Raw genomic sequence first — 20239 nt, forward strand, 5'->3', positions numbered from 1 at the left:
CTAACTTACAAAACCAAAACACTTTAATGTTCTTCTTCTCTTGTACCCAAGCTACAAAGCATACTTCTTTTCCTTTTTTTTAAGGGGTGGTATCAGGATAATAAGACCCATCTTATCTGTGGTTGCATTTATGTGGCAGGAAGAGAGATGTTACACCACGTCATCCACCTTTTAAGTCTGTCTTTGATAAGAGGGCTTACACTTCTTCACAGTGAGAAACAACAAAGACTAACTGGGTTAGAATATGAGAAGTTTAAGCAAACCCCTCCCCCAGCACAGAGATAAGTTGGTCCCTTATCGTAAATGTACTTTTGGATGTTGGTTATGAGATGGAATGTCTGAAATGAGATATTTTGACAATGCTGAGTCATTGTTGAAGGCAGGACAAGCTATATATTTACTTAATAGCTGGCCTTTCCAACCTCCACATGAAAGACCTCTTGTTAGATTATAATTCTAGCCTTCTTTTCTTGGAAATTAAAAGAGACTTTTTATTGTTCTATTGAATGTCTAACTAAAACATCCTACACATTCGCTGACAATGAGAATATTTTGCTATAAGAATATGGTGCGCAGTTCTTAGGTGAGTATCTTATGATTAAAAGAACTGTGACCATCCAGTCTGGTAAAGAACAATGAATATCTTTAAATAAGGACCTCTATGCGTGCTTTTTCTGCTCAAATATGCAACTTGTTATTTACAAATGCGTGTGTATAAGTGTTATGATCACTGGTGCTTCAGAGCAAATGAGATACAAGCAATATTTTTAATTTTTGTTCAATGTTTTGAATGGATTTTATGTTCAGCAAAGTGAGTGCAGGAGAACTTGTCATTTTGCCCAATGTCAGCTGCAAGTACTCCCACATCAAGCATAGAATAAATGTTCCTCTACACAGCCCAATAATGCACCTAAGCCCTAACATCATTTTCTACATCACTGGTGTTACACCTCGCACCATAAAGCTTCTAAGATTGTCTCATTGTTAGACCAGAATGTTGTGGGCTTGTAACACTAGGAACTGGATTGAAACCGTCCAGATTTATTTCACTTAGGACTCTTAAAACTGATAGATAACCAATCTGGCCAGCTCTATGGATAAACAGGCAGCACCAAGTCCCTGTACAAAGTATTTTGAGCATTTCACCAAGCTCCTCAGTAGAATTCATCAATCAGTGATATGTCTATAAGCCAGAATTCCAGACCAGCACAAACTGTCTGAAACCACCCATCACTTTCAACAAAGTACACAAGGTTATCAATCAGCAATAACAATAATAATATCAACTAGAATGGCAAAACACAAGGCTCAAATGCCTTTTCAACTGAAATATACAAGCATGCTAGTTCAGCCATTACAAAATACCACTTCAGAATCTTCAAGCAGATCTGTAATGAAGAAGTGGTTCCTGTAGAGTTGAAGGATACATTTGTTGCTACACAGTACAAATCGAAGAGAGACTATGCGGAGACCAGTGTGAGATCTTGTTCCTGTATATTGTTGGAAGGTTCTTGCCAGCACAACCACCTCAGACAATGCTTGAAACCCAGTGCGGATTTTGTTCCAAGAAAAATATTGGACATGATTTTCTTTGCAAGCTAATTTTAGGAGAAATGTAAAGAGAAAAGGAGGGACCTATTTGTGGTCTTCATCTACCTGACACAAGCCTTTGGTACTGTTAGCAGATCGAGACTGAAAATGCTCCTAGCCAAGCTTGACTTACAAACTTATCAATGTGTTTCAGTAGCTGTGTGATGGGATGAGTGATTATTATCTTCAGTGGAGTCAAACAAGGATATGTTTTGTTCCTCATCCTCTTTGGTCTCATTTTCTCTGCCATGCTGAAGGAAGTCAGGTCAAACCTCTGGGAGGAAGCGTATATCCAATCGGGGCAGATAGAAAACTGTTCAACTTAAGCAGACCAAGTAAAGACCAAAATTAAAGAACCCATTTTTCAGAACATTTGTTTGCAGATGACTGTGGCCCACATATAGATTGTTGCTCCTCTCAAAATATATATATATAAATAAATCATCTGTACTTGGATATAGGGGACACTGTATCAAAATTTGCAGGCAGTGCAAAAATAGGGGGCATGGTTAACTGTGAAGAGACTGAAAGCATCTTCAGGAGAACATGGGCAGGTTAGTAGACTGGGCTGAAGGATATGGGATGAAAGTTAATGCTGAAAAATGTGAGGTGATCCATTTTGGGAGGAGGAATAAAGAGAGGATATAAAGACTAAATTGTAAAACTTTTTTTTTTTAAAGTAGACAAACAAAGAGACTGAGGTTTCAGATACACAAATCTTTTAAAGTGGGAGGACAACAAAAACAGCAACTTGCATTTATATAACGCCTTTAATTTAGTAAAACATCCTAAGGTGCTTCACAGGATCATCATCAAACAAAATTGGAAACTGAGCCACCGAAGGAGAGAGTAGGGCAGGCGATCAGAAGCTTGGTCAAAGAGGGAGGTTTTAAGGAGCATCTTAAAGGGGGAGCAAGAGGTATAGAGGCTTAGGGAGGGAATTCCAGAGCCTAGGGCCCAGGCAGCTGAAGGGACGGCCACCAATGGTGGCACGATTTAAATCGGATGCGCAAGAGGCCAGAATTGGAGGAGTACAGAGATCTTGGAGGGTTGTAGAACTGGAGGAGGTTACAGAGATAAGAAAGGGCGAGGCTAAGAAAGGATTCGAAAGCAAGGATGAACATTTTTAAATTGAGGCATTGCCGGACCGGAAGCCAATGTAGGCAAGCGAGCACAGGGGTGATGGGTGAACAGAAGTTGGAGCAAGTTAGGACACGGGCAGCAGAGTTTTGGATGAGTTCAAGTTTATGGAGGGTGGAAAATGGGATGCTGGCCAGGAAAGCAAGTTGATAATATTATAAAAAATTAATATTGGACCCACGTTTTATAAATAGGATCATAGAATAAAAAAATCAAAGAAGAAATACTAAAGTTATAAAAACCATCGGTTAGGCTGCAGTTAAAATATTGTATCCGGTATTGGGCTCCCTACTTTAGGTAGGATGTCAAGACCATGGAGAGGGGACAGGAAATTTACCACGGTGATAACAATGTTGAGAGCCTTTAATTATGGTAAAGGGACCAGAGAAACAGGCTCTTTTCATTAAAAGGAGAAGGTTAAGAGTAAATTTGATAGAGATGTTCAAAATCATGAGGGGATTGATAAGGTAAATTGGGTAAAACTATTTCCACTGGTAGTTGAATCAGTAAGTTGAGGTTATACATTTAAGATCATCACCAAAAGAGCTAACTGAGAGATTAGAAGAATTTTTTTACACAGAGGATTGATACAACATGAAAGCAGAATCCATAATAACTTTTGAAAGGGAAGAGAATAAATATTTGAAAAATAATAAAAGGGTATGGGGAAAAGCAGAGGAATGGCACTAACTGCGTAGCTCTTTCAAAGAGCCAGCACAAATGTAACTAGTTAAATGGCCTCCTTCTGTGCTGTGAATTTTTTAGACTTTCAGACCAAAATGAATCATTTTGCGCTTGCAGCCAAGAACTACAGTATCCATCAGTCTGAAGAAGATTGAGGCTATATTCCAGTCAGAACCTAGTACATAACCATCATTGTTCATTGAGGAAACACAGCTGGGTTCAGTCCAACAGTTTACCTCCCTGGGCAGAATACCATCACCAGATGCACATCTGGATAAGAAATGTTTCATCAAGCAAGGAAGATCTGCTCTACTTTGGTTGTATGAAGAAAATGTATGGGATGAACATGGACTGAAAATCAAGATTGAAGTGTTTAAAGCATAGAGGACAGTTCATTGTAAGGACACATTGGGAAGACACATTGAAAAGGATTCTTAACAAAGAACTATGGAATCCTGTGAGCAGTATTTTACAAACTAAGGCAGGTGCCAGAATTCCATTCACCTGGGTGGGTGCCACTTTGAGAGATAGTGGGGTACATTTTCCTCTTCACTGTTTGGGCGGCAATCTGGAATGAAAATTAGGCGGACTCTATAAATGGCATGCTATTTGCCCTGCCAGATTACTGCTCGGGCAGTGAAGATGAAGATCTACCCCAGTGTGTTGAAGCTGCACAGTGTTAGATCCGTGATTCTGAGAGTATGATGTTTTTCAATAACCACACGGATGCTGTAACTTAACAATCAACAGGTATTTACTGGAGTAGGGTAGTCTCAAGACTGGGGTACAGAGGCATGCTCAAGGCTTATATACAGGTGTGGTCACTGCCGGTACTACAGTATACAGGAGCTGTAAAAGTAGTTCTCTCTTAAAGGTACATACACGACAATTCCTCCCCTTTTATATTAGCAGTACCCATAATATTCAAATAACAATTAACACTTTAACATGTACATTAAACAACAATAGTCCATTTATAGATTCAGTCTTTGCGGCGGCTTCCTGATCCTTTCGGGATAGCGCCTTTCCTGAGGTTCTTGTTCTTGGTGCGGAGGCGATTCTGGCCCCTTTTCATCGGTTAGTTCATCGGGTTCCACTGCTACTGGTTCAGAGGTAGATGCTACCGGTATGTTGGGTTCATCCCCAGGTACGCAAGACATGGGGTTGACTCGTTCCTGTGACGCTAAGATCTGATCAACGTGGCGTCTCACAATGTTCTCCCCGACATCCACTGTGTACATTAATGGCCCCTGCCATGTGCATATCGTTCCGGGTTGCCATTTCTCTGTTCGTAATCACGGGCCAAGACTGGTTGTCCTACATTGAAGCTCCTTGTCGGCTTCTCATTGATGTGCTAAAATTGTTTATCCTCAACATTTCTTCGCACATTTGGTCTAAGCAAGTCCAGACGAGATTGCAACCTTCGGTTAAAGAACATCATGGCCGGGGTCTGGTTGGTAACTGCATGTGTCGCGTTTTGGTAGGCTAATAAGAAATTGTCCACCTTATGCTGTAGTGGAATTTCATCGTTGCACATGGCCTTTATCGCCTTCTTAAAGGTTTGTACGAACCTCTCAGCCAATCCATTTGTGGCTGGATGATACGGGGCGGATGTGTAATGCCTTACCCCATTCCTTCTCATAAATTTTCGAAACTCTTCGGACACAAACTGTGGTCCATTATCAGAGCAAATCTGCTCTGGCAAGCCGTTCCTGGCAAATATGGTCTGTAGGACTGCAATCGTTTTCTCTGTAGTGGTTGAGGACATTTTTATCACCTCAGGCCACTTCGAATGAGCATCCACTGCTATTAAGAACATTGAGTCCATGAATGGACCAGTAAAATCAATATGCACCCGTTGCCATGGAGCGGAGGGCCACTCCCATGGGTGTAGAGGGGCATGTGGTGGTGCATCTTGGACCTTCTGGCATCCTGAGCAGCTCTTGGTTAGGTCTTCGATTTGTTGATCGATTCCCGGCCACCACACATAAGCCCTAGCAAGGCTTTTCATTTTCACTCCCCCCCAGATGACCTTCATGTAGCTCATTTAGCACTCTCTCCCTTAACTTGGGTGGAATCACCACTCTGGATCCACACATCACTGTCCCCTGGCATACTGACAGCTGTTCTCTTCTGGATGAGAATGCTGGCAACAGTGAGTCGCCATGTGTTGGCCATCCCCTCACCGTCAAATCATATACCCGAGACAGCGTCGGATCATTGCGGGTCTCCTTCTCTATATCCGCGTTCGTTACTGGCAATCGTTCAATTATTGACGAATAAAATATCTCGATAGGTTCCACTGCTGGTGCTTCCTCCACAGTAGGCAGTGGCAGGCGCGATAGCCCATCAGCGTTTCCATGCTGTTTCGTGCCTTTATATTCTATTTCATATTGATTCGCCCCTAGAAACAGGGACCATCTTTGTAACCGTTGTGCCGTCATTACTGGAACGCCCTTCTTAGGATTAAAGATGGAGACAAGTGGTTGGTGGTCAGTCAGCAAGGTGAACTTCTGCCCATGCAGATAGTGGTTGAATTATTTTACTCCACACACAAGGCTGAGGGCCTCCTTGTCAATCTGGGCGTAGTTGCGCTTGGCTGAGGCTAGTGACCGAGACGCAAAGGCTACTGGCCTCTCCAACCCGTCTGGGAATTTGTGCAACAGCACTGCTCCAATACCATAGGGTGATGCATCACATGCCAAACGAATCGGTAGTGCTGGGTTGAAATGGGCCAACACCTCTTTTGATGAGATCAATTCTTTACACTTCTGGAAAGCTCGTCTACGTTCGTCATTCCACTTCCATGGTACCCCTGTTTGCAGTAGGGTGTTCAGTGGGTGTAATACCGTGGACAAATTTGGTAAGAACTTATGGTAGTAGTTTACCAGCCCGAGAAACGACCTCAGTTGTGACACATTTTCCGGTGCTGGAGCCTTGACTACTGCCTCAATCTTTTCAGGGGACTTATGTAACCCCTCTTCATCGATGACGTGGCCACAATACGAGATCTGCTTCTGGAAAAACTCGCACTTGTGGCGATTAGCTCGTAGCCCATATTCCTTTAATCTGGAGAGCACCTTCTCCAAGTTGGCGAGGTGATCACTGTCATTTTCGCCTGTGACCAGGATGTCGTCCAAATAACACTGGGTCCCTGGAATCCCTTGCAGGACTTGATCCATCACCCTTTGCCAAATAGCCGGGGCCGATGCTACCCTGAACACCAGCCGATTGTATTGATAAAGACCTTTATGAGTGTTAATCGTAAGGTATTGTTTCGAGGCTTCTTCTACCTCCATTTGCAAGTACGCCTGGGCTAGATCAATTTTGGTGAAGCGTTTACATCCAGATAGCGAGGCGAAAATATCCTCAATTCGTGGAAGCGGATATTGTACCGTGTGAAGGACTGGGTTCACTGTCACCTTAAAATCCCCACAGATGCGGACCTTCTTTGGTTCCCCAGGCGTATTACTCAACGACCTCTTCATTACAGGAACGATGGGTGTAGCCCACTCGCTCCAGTCTACTTTGGACAGTACTCCTGAACGTTCCAACCCTTCCAGCTCTGCTTCAACAGCTGGTCTGATCGCATAAGGCACTGGTCTGGCCTTAAGAAACTTTGGGCTTGCATTTTCCTCTATTTTAATCGTTGCTGTTATGCTTTTTAGTGTTCCGAGTCCCTCCTGGAACACTTCTTTTGCGTCAGTTAGCATTTTTGACAGTCGTCCAGGTGTGACGTCGTCATCCTTTTTGGCCTCAACCTTCAGTGCCTGTATGGAATGCCAATCTAATTGTATCTTCCAGATCCATTCACGTCCTAGCAGTGGTGGTCCTCCACCTGGCAATACATATATATCCATTTTAGGTATTTCCTGGCCTTTATATATCACTTTCACCCTTATTTTTCCTTTGGGGTAGACTTTTTGCCCCATGTACGTCTTCAAGACAATCTCTGTAGCTTTCAAGGGTATATGTGAAAATAGCCCGCCGCTTGTAGTCCCTTTGGTTTATGACTGTTAGGGCTGATCCTGTGTCCAATTCCATTTTCACTTGGACTCTGTCTATCTTGAGTGTAACCCAGATAGTCTGGTGATCCTCCATTTTGGTTACCTTATGTAGTTTCAGACAACCCAGCTCCTTGCTTCCGGAGTCTGTGTCACTTTTCTGTTCGTCTGAACTACTGTCCATCACCTGGTGTATCTTTTTGCACTTCTCCTGTGGAGATTTCTTACTGTTGGTTTTCTTCCCAGACCTGCAGACTCTTGCTATGCGTCCTGCTTTTCCACACTGTCTGCACACTTGGTCCTTGAACCAACAATCCTTCTGGTCATGTGTTGTTCTGCCGCAGCAATAGCACTTCCCTGTTCCATAGGACATTTCATTGGTGCCATATTCTTGTGGTCTCCATTGTATCTCTGCAGCGCCCCTTGCGGCTGCTTCGTGTGATACTGCCATACTGAAAGCCTTGTCCAGCGTAAGATCCTTTTCTGATAGAAGCCGTTTCTGGGTTCCTTCACTTTGCAGCCCACACACAAACTTGTCCCTTAACATATCTGCTAGTCCCGCTCCAAACTGGCAGTGTTTCGATAGCTTGCGCAGTTCTGTTAGGTACTCAGCATTGCTTTCGTCTTTGTGTTGGTTCCTTTTATGGAACTTAAATCGTTCTGCTATCAGCAGCGGTGTGGGGTTTAAGTGGTCCTGTAGGATTTCTACTATGCTTTCGAAATTCTTGTTCACAGGCTTCTCTGGGGTTATTAGGTTTCGCAGTAACCCATAAGTTTTTGCACCCATGGAATTTAACAAAACCAGTGCTTTCCTAGCATCTGGCACTTCATTCACCCTGCAGTACACCTCAATACGTTCCACATATGTCGCCCAATCTTCGACTTCATTGTCGAACGCAGAGATACTGCCACTCTTCTGCATCCCTGGGTGTGATTTAACTGTATAAAATGGCGTCTCCCGCGCTTCCCCTTCTTCTCCGCTGGCACAAAGTGGCGTCTCCCGCGCTTTCCTTCCTTCCCGCGCTCGCCCTTCTTCTCCACTGCGGCTTCTAAAAATGGCATCTCCCGCGCTCTTCCTTCTTCTCCGTGGCTCAATGGCATCTCCCGCGCTCTCCCTTCTTCTCCCCGCGGACACTGTTCAGCCCTTGAGCCCTGGCTGTGCTCTGCGCGGTTTTTTTTTTTGTGCGCCTTTCCCGTTTCTGCCGTTCGGTCCTGAACCCGGCTGTTGCTTTACCCTCTCTCCGTTTTGTTTTTCCTCGACGCCGCTCGGTTTTCAACCCCCGGCTACGCCCTGTGCGCTTCACCCTCTGTCTTACCCCGTCGATGCTGCTCGGCTTTCTCTCCGCCGTCGGTCGGCTCCAGCCGCCGCTGTCCGGGAAGGGCCTGCGCTGTACCTGTCGTCAGTCTATTGCTGATCGTCGTGGCTGGGGAACCAAGCCCGGCTCTCCACAGCCTCCCCTGCGATGTTCACTCTCTGCTGGACGACTGGGCGGTTGCTCGTGGTCGACGCCCGTGTTTCTGGCCTCGACTTTCTTCCACCGCCCTCCCGGAGCGAATCCTCGAAGGGAAATGCAGAGTTGCAGGTAGATTCAAATTGACACTCGTCGCCACTGTTAGATCCGTGATTCTGAGAGTATGATGTTTTTCAATAACCACACGGATGCTGTAACTTAACAATCAACAGGTATTTACTGGAGTAGGGTAGTCTCAAGACTGGGGTACAGAGGCATGCTCAAGGCTTATATACAGGTGTGGTCACTGCCGGTACTACAGTATACAGGAGCTGTAAAAGTAGTTCTCAAAGGTACATACACTACACACAGGAGAAAAGGAGAAAAAGAATTGAAAGAGAGACTGTCGATCAGACTGCAACAATCAATTCTGCAGTCACCTGTACTAGTGTGCTTCATTCGTGTCTCATGCATCAGAATAGTGTGCTATGCAAAAGCTCATGAGAGGATAAACACCACCTCAATGCCCCGAGGAATACCTGATCAAGGTGGCAGCAGCATTCCAACAGACATCTGACCCGTGCTAATGTATGTAGTTCTAGTTTATTCAAAAGATTATGGGTTAACATTAAATGGACATTTCTTGTTTAGTGTCACCTCATTTAATGTCACTTCCTGTTTATGCTCTTTGTTATAAAGTCCTGATTCTTTTTATTAGCTGCTCCAGTTTTTAAAATCCCTTTACTCTATGACCGCGATATTATCAATGGAGGCGGGTTGGGTGCGGCTTCCAGTCCCGCCCCCAACTGCATCTGGCCCACGGACATGGTTTTATGTCAATTGGCCTTGTTTAGCTTGCCCTGTGGGCTTCCCGGCCAATTAAGAGGAAGCGGATCAGATGACATCATTTAATGATGCGTCATCTGTCAGTTTCCTTAAAGGAACCATGCACAATTTTTTTTTGACATTTGATTTCTCAGTGTTTGACAGCATTGAGGTGCTGCAAACACTGACAATCACTGCACAAAGGTGACCTCTTGCGCCCAGGCTCTCCAATGACTCCCTCCATAGGCTGCAGTAGATGGAAGCTGCAGGTGAGGTGACAGAAGCGATCTGTCACTGGTGAGAGAGGTTCTCCCAATGAGGTGGCACTGAACATGGATTTAAAAACTTAAAGAAATGTGTAAATGTATTAAAAATGCATTTCCCAACATTTTCTTACCTCTGAGACTCACCAGTGCAACATTGGATCCTTCACATCACTTCTGCAGTTGTCATCAATCCAGAAACATTACAGCAGACTCACAACACACCACACTTACCTGGCGTGGTGTCCGGACATTGGGAAACTCGAGCCAGAAGCGGCAAAATTCAAAAATAACCTGTCAACTACTAGCAACTACCTGTTAATAGGCAGGTAATTACCTTTAATCCTCTTCCCGCCGCTAAGTGTTGGGTCCCTGTGCAAATCGGGGACCCGACAGTTGGGAAAATTGTTTGGAGGCGCGTTGACGGCGGGATCGCAACCTGCCGTCAATCAAAATGATTTTAACCTTTGACCCGGCAAAATCCAGCCCTATGGCTCTATTTCATAATGTTTAGGTTGCCCCATGCCACAAATTATTCTCCAACTTAGAGAGCAGGTCAGAAGCTTTGCTTCAAGGTCTCTGCTAATGCCACTCTTGAGCAAGCAAGCTAGGGTGACTTATATCTCTGTTTTCCCTCTGCTTGGTCCCTCATTTCTGATGGCACTGACAAGACTAGAAACTTACTGTGTAGGAGCCTATAGATTTGAACTGATGTTCTTGTTGACCTGCCCCATTCATTTTGGCTCATGCAGTATTAATTGCCATTGTCACCCTCTTCATGCACAATTCCTGTGCATGTGTTATTACGCTTGTGTTTTCAGGACTGTCAAAAGCAGATGATCGTTGTTCCCTCTGAAGAAGCCGTCTAGTCAGAATTTCCTCCAAGCTGTAGGTCTGAAGTAGCAACTGGAAAAAGTGGTTGCCTGACTTTATAGTGATTTTATTGTAAAATGGTTCATCTTACATTATTCTCTGAGGAAAACTATATCATGTTGGAGTAAGATGCTGTTGTTGTCACTATCATGCATTCTTTTGGCTGCCAAATGGTATCTATTGATCCCATGCACTATGATTAATTGGTTGTCTTGGCTAAGAGGATTTTCACACCAGTAAACATATTTTATAGTCAGAAAATATGCATCATATCGGTAAAGGCGCACTACTGCCAGTATCAATAGTTAGCTACACAAAATCATTACTATACACCAACAACTTATATATCACCCTTAAAAAATGTCCAAGATGCTCCCTGAAGGCATAAGGAAAATAAAAAGGACACTTAGCCAAGGAAGGAGGAATGACCAAAAGCTTGGTCAAAAAGTTGTCTTTGAAGGAGGGTCTTAAAGAAAGAGAGGGAGGTGGAGGGGCTTAGGGAGAGAATCTCCGAGCATGGAGCCTAGGCGGTTGAAGGCGCAGGCATCAATGGTGGGGTGAAAGGAGAGGGGGAGGTGTGCAGAAGCCAGAGTCAGAAGAGTTGTCGCGCTGGAGGAGGTTACAAAGCTAGGGAGGGTCGAGCCCATAGAGGGATTTAAACACAGGATGAGAATTTTAAATTGGAGGCATTGAGGGCCTGGGAGCCTCGTGATTCTAATGGTACCAACTTCGGCAATATGTTGGTGTTTATTCGCCTCCTCTGAACCAAGCTGGTGTTGAGTCCAGAAGTGGGGACCCTTGTTGATTGTCTCTTCTGCAGTCCAAGAGCCCTGAGCTAATTGTAGCACTTATACTGCTACCCCGGCTAAGATCTAACTAATTCATTATAAGCTAAGAATTGAACCTGGGACCTTCTTGTCTCTGTGGTTGGCTCAGTCAAACACCGGGTAATGACTTGTATCACTGATCCAATGGATGAGCCTTGGCAATTGGAATTTTTAATGAGAGTGTTTATTTGCCTCTTCTCCCACCCTCACCAAAAAATGCAGCAAGAGGAGAACAGTGCTATAGCTTCTTCAACAAGCTCACCATCTTGATGTTGCAAGTGTGCCTTTCCACTTACTTGCACCTTGCTGTCGTTTTTCTGACAGCACTTGGTAAAGTGATGCAAACACTACTGGGTCTGTCCTTGTCATTGTAGCTGGTAATTTGATCGTGCACTACTCTAAGAACATTTTATATCCAATTTCATTCTAAAGAAAAGAAAATCTTGGAAGATAAATCTTGATGCACTTATTTAGTTGCCCTGATAGAGAGCTGGATCAGCTGAATTCAGTCTGTGTAAATGGGCGATGCAGTTCCCATTCGCTGCTGTTTTGGTAACTGGGACCTTTAGTGAGTCTGAAAGAGCCTTAAGTGCTTATGACCACAGTAATGAATGAAAATGGCTCCAGAGCACTCCATTAGTTTGAATTGTCACCTTAGAAATAAAGTGCTACTAGCAAAAGGGGGAGGAAGATCCTGTAAGTAAGAACTGTGTGCAGTATTTACTGTACAACGCTTATGTATTATTTATGAGGAGAGATCTAGCTGGAGCTTGTCCCAATTACAAAAAAATAAGGTTTAAGTTTTAAAGCTACAATATTTTACAGGAAAAACATCAAGATGTTCCCAGCCTTCATTTAGAACAGTATTTATTCGTTGCATGTTGTGGATGTTTTTTCTTCCACAGTTCCCAAAGGTGATATTTCACATCAGTAACAACATAACCATTTTATACATGTGCGAAGTATCACCTAATGGGCCGCAGCACGCTCAGCGTTCCAGGGAATCTGACTGTCTCTCTCCGAGATGATGCTGGTCGTAGATTAAAAGCAATGTTGAACTGCAGTGTGTTCCAACTGCTGTTTTTTTAAAAATGGAGAAACGCAGGTGGAAGTTAAGAAGCATAGCGCAAGGCGCTATCAAGGTTCCAAAGATTAGGAGACACAAAGAGATAAGTTAAGAAGTCATGGTTGGGGTGGCAAGCTGAGGTAGATTGTAAGAGGAAGTGAAGTCAGGAGTTCCATAGTTTTGAGACCTAGGAAAGAATGAGCCTGGAGGAGGAGACCGTGCAATTGATGAATCTGTATTTCAACACATTCAAGATGTAGAGAGGAGGAAATGTAAAGGAGGTTAGGAGGAACAAGAGAAGGAAGTTCTAAGGAGCAATAACCATAGAGAAACATGAGAAAGACTGCAATAGAGAGAGAGCTGCTGAAATTCAGAGGTTTAACACATTTATATAGACCATCATAACTGAAGTCAAAGAACCTCTAGACTCCAATCCCTCACTCTCCATTGTAGTCATTCTCGCCTTTGTCTATATTATCATTAGATATCGGTGTGCCAGCATATTTTCATTGCTGATGACTCAACCAAATAGCACCATTTACTGAGTGTAATGTAGAATCATCCACTTGGTGTGTAAAATTCATTTTCCATTCAATTAGCACAATGCAACCTCTGTTCCTCACTTAGCCTGGCCAATTATAGCACCTGCACAGACAGCCTGGCCTGGCTGGGATTGGCCAACTTAGCACAGTTGAAGAATTGAGCCTGTGATCTTACAATACCACAACTTGCAGTGCTCTGAGCAATTTGGGAGCTTCCTAGTAGATATTGTGTGCTTAAAATAGAGAAAGTGGAGCTTAGGGATAGACGCTAACAACTAGAGAGACAGAGCAGCACCCAACAAAGTGCTGTAATATGGTGAGAAAACTGCTTTCAATTTTGGGGAGATTGTATACAGCTCAGCAAGATGTCCCACTTCCCTTGGCGAGTCTTTTTTATTGCATAAATTGATATTCCTTACTCCTGGTTAGTGGTGGTGATGATGGGGAGGGAAAGACATTTTACAGCTGAAATAATCCGGGTTCAGATCTGTTTTGCAGAAATTTCTACTGTGGACAAAGGTTACAATAACACTGTAGGGGGAAAAAAGCACTTGGCAACATTGACTCAGGCACTGCCCTGAGTTACTGTAGTTCAGCTGTCCCCATGCCTCACCATGTGCAGTTTAGTAGCTTTCTCAAGCCTGCAGGAATTGCCAGTCACGTTGGCTTAGGAACTGATGACTCTAAATTCTCTGGCTGATGTTGTAGGCAGTTCAGATGCTGTCTTTAAATCCATATGTTGTTATTTTTCAAACTGTTTGCATTTTAACTAGGCTTAATTTGCAGCATTTACATCTTGGATAAACTAAAAAAAGACAACTGTTCTGATTGTAGAGAAATGCCAGGGAAGTGGATGCTTTTGCATAATTGTTGGATCTACTGATGATCAATCAAGTATAAAGGGGATAATAGGTTTTAACACTCTAATTATTGTTACTCTCTATTGTTCAGTAGATTTCCCACCAAGCTGCAGGATGTCCTAGTTGATTTTTGTTCTGTAGCCCATATTTATTGATGCTGATTTTACTCTAGACTCCAACCCCCCTCTCTCTCTATTGTAGTCATTCTCATCTTTGTCCATTTTATCAGTAGATTTCAGTGTGCTTGCATTTTTCATTGGTGATAACTCAATCAAATAGCACCAAGTCCTGAGTACAATGTAGAATCATCCACCTGTATTCACTGATCCCAATGAGGGGCTACAAATGTCGTCCAAGACCAATTTTTGGGCATGTTTTCCAGTCTTAACTCTGTCACTGAAAGAGATTTTAGTTCTAATGAATCCAATATACTATTTCCAATGGAAACAAGGCGAGTTATAGGTGACATTACATGGGGAATGATGCCGTGTCCTAGTACATGGACGTCACAATGTGGCAATGTGATGGGAAACCATTGATGGAGGTCCCCGAGTATTGGTCACCCACAGTCATATTGTGTTGTACTTGGTCCTCATAATTGAAGGCTCCCTTCAGCAAACTGTGCCAGATTTGATCTGGATGCAGATACGATCAAAGTCCACAGCTTTGAAGAGAGTATGATTCAATCAGATCACATATAGTAGTAGCTGGAAATACGCAGCAGGTCAGGCAGTATCTGTGGAGAGAGAAACAGAGTTAATGTTTCAGGTCGATGACCCTTCGTCGGTCATTGACCTGAAACGGTAACTCTGTTTCTCTCTCCACAGATGCTGCCTGACCTGCTGAGTATTTCCAGCATTTTCTGTTTTTATTTCAGATTTCCAGCATCCGCAGTATTTTGCTTTTGCACATATAGTAGTAGCTGGAGGTTTAACTGTAGAGTGAATTTAATGTGTTTCTATAAGGAGATTCTGAAGGATTGGATTTTACTGCTGTTTGAATCTAAGGCACATCTGCCATAATTTTTTATTGGTAGTCAGACATTTCAGTTGTTAATTGTATCATTGTTTTGACTACAACTTCAGCTTTAAAATTCTTCTTGAACATTTTTGGCCTTTCTGTGAGAAATTCCTCTTTGTAGTTGGACAATCTGATCAGTGTTAATGAGTAATGTGAGGCTAGGCTCTCAAGGATGAGGCTAGGCTTGCAAAAATACTACAAGTTTGAAAAGAAATCTTTTGAAATTGGATAGTTTGCATAAGTGAAGCAATTGGTGAAATAAATGCTATCAAGAATTTGGTGATAATCCATTGGAGCTTTTTGCATAAGTCTTCTTGAGTTAAATCCTGATTCGCTCCAAAGTAGAAATTGCCTGAAAAGAAATGGCCCCTACCCCCACCCTTTCCATCTGATTTATACAATTCTGTATGTGATTCTGAACTTTACAAGAGCCACATTAAACTGAATCCCTTTTGGATACGACTTGCCCCTTTAAGAGAAAGCTTTTTAAATATACATCTTTATTAGACCATGGTCCTAACCCGTGGAACTGTGGTTGAAAAATCATATACCACAGATGAGTCGCTCGACCCACAATAAAAAAAGGCTCCTGATATAAATAGAACAGATGGCTGCCAGCTGTGGAATATGACTGCTATAGCACTCGCGAACACGACCAATGCAACCAACAAGTAGTGCTCTGGTTCACATGGTATAGAATCTTATACCACAATCAGCAGCCATGCACCCCTCGTTAGCCTTTTCAGTTTTTTTCTTCTTTTTAATTATACGTGATACTATTTTCAAAGTATGAGGAAAGGCGCGTACATCAAAGGTCGTTCTCTGTTAATTTTGTAGAGGAAGGCAAGCCATGTCCAACTTGTGCTTCGTCTACAATCATAAAAAGATTGCAATTGGAAAATCATATCATTTGAGCTGTTCAGAATGGCTGCCTAAGAAACTGCCCAATGTGGAACTGAGTCATACTAGGAAGGCCCCAGCTTTAATCCTTGATCTGTGCTGAGTTCGATGAGCTCATCTAGGGCTTGGCAGTAATGCTCTAATTAGCCCTATTGCCCCTAAGCTAGGGTGAGAAAAAGAAACCTGTCAAAGTTCCATTTATGATTGCTACATAGTGTTGGAAAGTGTGCATGTGGTTATGTGGTGAAGACAGGATTGGGTTTGACATTGATGTCCTTAGTCAAGTAGGCCGCCAACACTCACCATCTCGACACCATCATACATAAAGAATGGCCATTTGAGAGCATACCAAAGAGCTGCCAGCACCCCTGAAACTATTCCAGAATGAGTCAGTACCTTCAACAGGGAAGGGGAGAAAAGTGAAGGGAGAAGACTTTCCACACAAAATTCACACAAAACCAAATTCTAGTGGCATGTTGCTATGATAAACCAGAGCTTTCTGTACATTCTTACATTCTTACTGCATTTGAAGCACTAAAATGGAGTTAGTGACAATAGCTTTAACAAGTATGGCTGATTCACTGCAATACTGTGCAATAGAAGAGTTTTCTTTGATATTATTTTGCTCTTAGGTCACATCAGTTTTATTCTTTTCAACGCACAGATGTACATATCAATAACTAAGTTGCGACCTATATATATTATATAATATATTAAAAATCTTACATCTAGGTGGAATTCCTGTTAACCTTTCCCGTTGTAAATTCCTACGCTGACATTTGTAATGGAAATATCCATATATAAGTTTTTCATGCCGTGATTACACTCTGTCTAGTGGAGGCAAATGCAATGCTGCCACTTGGGGGAAAGGTGCAATTACAACATGACACGTTTACATAGGCTGTTTCCATTATAAATGTGGATATAGGAGTTAATAATGGAAATATAAAAATAAGGAAAAATTATTGAACTGTAAAATGGGAACTGAGTTATGTCTGTCCAATCATACCCTGCACACCAATCCTAATGGTTCTTCCTGCTCCCACACCGTTATCTCTGGTGTCCCCCAAGGATCTATCCTTGGCCCCCTCCTATTTCTCCCCTTGGCGACATCATCTGAAAACACAGCGTCAGTTTCCAAATGTACACTGACGACACCCAGCTCTACCATACCATCATCTCTCTCAACATCTCTACTGCCTCTAAATTGTCCGACTGCTTGTTTGACATCCAGTACTGGATGAGCAGAAATTTCCTCCAACTAAATATTGGGAAGATTGAAGCCATTGTCTTCGGTCTTCACCACAAACTCTGTTCCCTAGCCACTGACTCCATCCCTCTCCGTGGCAACGGCCTGATGCTGAACTAGACTGTTTGCAACCTTGGTGTCATATTTAACCCCAAGATGAGCTTCTGACCATATATCCATGCCATCACTAAAACCGCTTATTTCTACCTCCAGAACATCGCCCGACTCCGTCCCTGCCTCAGCTCATCTGCTGCTGAAACTCTCATCCATGCATTCATTACCTCTAGACTTGACGATTCCAAAACATTCCTGGCTAGCCTCCAACGTTCTACCCTCTGTAAGGTTGAAGTCATCCAAAACTCTGCTGCCCATGTCCTAACTCGCACCAAGTCTCGTTCACCCATCACCCCTGTGCTCGCTGACCTACATTGGCTCCCGGTTAAGCAACGCTTCAGTTTTAAAATTCTCATCCTTATTTGTGTTCAAATCCCTCCATGGCCTCGCCCCTTCCTATCTCTGTAATCTCCTCCAGCCCTACAACCCTCAGAGGTATCTGTGCTTCTCCAGTTCTGGCCTCTTGAGCATCCCTGATTTTAATCACTCCACCTTTGGTGGCCATGTCTTCAGCTGCCAAGGATCAAATTCTGGAATTCCCTCCCTAAACCTCTTTGCCTCTCTACCTCTCTTTCCTCCTTTAAGACGCTCCTTAAAATGACCTCTTTGACCAAGCTATTGGTCATCTGCCCTAATATCTCCTTATGTGGCTCAGTGTCAAATTTGATAAAGCTCCTGTGAAGCACCTTGGGACGTTTTATTACATTAAAGGCGATATATAAATACAAGTTGTTGATGTTGTTGCTTTACTTGACTCCCTGTGTATAATAATGTATATATGTATATAGATATATATTGCATGTATATATATGTGTGTGTAAAAATCCCTCTAAAGCCCGACAATTATGAATTTAAAAAAAGGCATCAGATGTTCCAACACCAAGCATATGCAGCACCATGTCACAAAATTTTATTAATTCACCATCTGTAACTTTTAAACTAGTCTCTGTATTTTAAATGAAAAATGATGTACATGTAGGCAAATGGAAATCTAGGACCGGCTTTTCTGTTGTTAAGTTTCACACATGCGCGAAACTGTGATTGGGCCCCCACAGCCCCTTAAAGGAGCCGCGCACCCCCAAAAATTAGGGGGAACATTGCTTGTAGGGGCGTCAAAGTGATTTAGCTGATACATTTTCTGCCTATTTTGAAACTGAGCCATCCGGACCAGGAAAGTTCCTGTTTCGATCTCGAGTCTGTGCTGCTATTAGCTGATCTTTGTCAGGGCACCTGCAGGGGCATTACAATTGGTCTCGTGTCGATGGGGTGGGGAGGGAAAATATCAGCCAGGATTCATGTTGTCAATCTGTATTCAATAACTCCTGACAGAACAGGCAGGTGCAGATAGCACTGAATAAAAACAGAAATTGCTAGAAACACTCAGCAGATCAGGCGGCTTCTGTGGAGAGAGAAACAGAGTTAACGGTTCAGGTCGATGACCTTTCATCAGAACTGCTTAGTACTACATAGCACTGTATTGAACTTGGGTGAGATGGTCCCAATGGTTGTGTAACCTGTGAACACTCAGGGTTCGATTTTAATAGCCCCAAGGAGGCAGGTTTGGAGGCGGGTCAGCTGCGAAAATCGGAAAAATGGCTTCAGACACCCAACCCGCCTCCATTCCGCCCCCACGCGATTTTCGGGAGTGTCTGTTCAACTGCTCCCAAACTGACCCGACTCCAACTGGTGGGACAGGTAGTTAAGGCAGTTAAGAGCCTGTTAACTGCCTTGATAATCCTATTTTGATAGTGGTTTCCCATTTTTGTGCCTCTGGCTCCTGTTTCCTGTCTTGTCAGAAACAGTCCAGCTGCAAGGAGACGAGTTGGTGAAGGACATGATCTGTAGTCATTATTGGTGCAGCATTTTAAAAGCGCTCCTGTAACATGGCTGACATTCAAATGAAACAAATTTGTTGTTGGAGGTTTGGAATAAGATTTTGCAAATCTACTGACCTTGTCACTGGTTAAGCTGACACCCATCTGCTGTGTGACCTGATTGGAATAATTTCAGGCCACTTTGAGTGTGCGCTTGCAAGCTTCTTGCCTCAACTGAAATCTATAGCAATGGGATGGGAACCATTTAGATCCTCTCATCCTGGTCGTCAGATTCGGAGGAAGAGCAGCGTGGCTTAGTGCTGCTGGATGAACAAGTGGCTCAGCACACAGCCTCCTTGGAGGAAGATGAAGAGGACGAGGAGGAGGATGAGGATGAGGAGTGATGCCTTGTGGGGCCGGATGTGGCCAATCCAGCAGCAGGTGACCACGTTGCTGGCTGTCAGGCAAGGGATGCACTCATCCGTGCCAGATTCGCTTAAGCTTACGCTTCAACCACAGGCGGCTGGCACATGGAGATGAATATAAGTCCAACATTCTCAATACCCCAGGCATCATCTGTCTAATAAACGATGGTTTGCGCTCAGTGTCACCACCAACATTCTACACGGAAATCACCCTGAGCCCTCACTCTTGAACTTCCATTTCCCAGAACACAGAGGCCAGACTTTAGGTGATCTCAGCAGATCATTAAACCTTTTTCGACACTAAACCCATGTGCATCTGCACACAGACCTCGAGCTCACCTCCTCAGCAATTTGCAGCCAAGCTACCTTGGTTTGCTGAGGAGGCCTCCTCCTTCTGTTTCCAGGGAAGAGGACCTCCTGACGTCCTCTAACTCCCTCCACAAGAGCATGGAGGGTGCTCTCATTGAACCTGGGTGCAGCCTTAGTTATTGGGGCTGCCGTTCCTGCAGCAGCCGGCAACTTTAAGAGAAAAAAGCATTAATATTACTAAGCCAATGATTGGAACAAATCTGGCATCTTTTTCATTTCATAG

General features: G+C 43.5%; 1 protein-coding gene across 13 annotated transcripts in view; it reads left to right on the forward strand.

The window, feature by feature from the left end:
* The window catches only part of sox6 (SRY-box transcription factor 6), a 640702-nt gene that overhangs the window by 305406 nt on the left and 315057 nt on the right, over window positions 1–20239 (forward strand). The gene's annotated exons all lie outside the window — the stretch shown is intronic.

The sequence above is a fragment of the Somniosus microcephalus genome, chromosome 15 (genome assembly GCF_052327205.1).
Source record: "Somniosus microcephalus isolate GS21.2 chromosome 15, FLI_Smic_1.0, whole genome shotgun sequence".
NCBI lineage: Eukaryota > Metazoa > Chordata > Chondrichthyes > Squaliformes > Somniosidae > Somniosus > Somniosus microcephalus.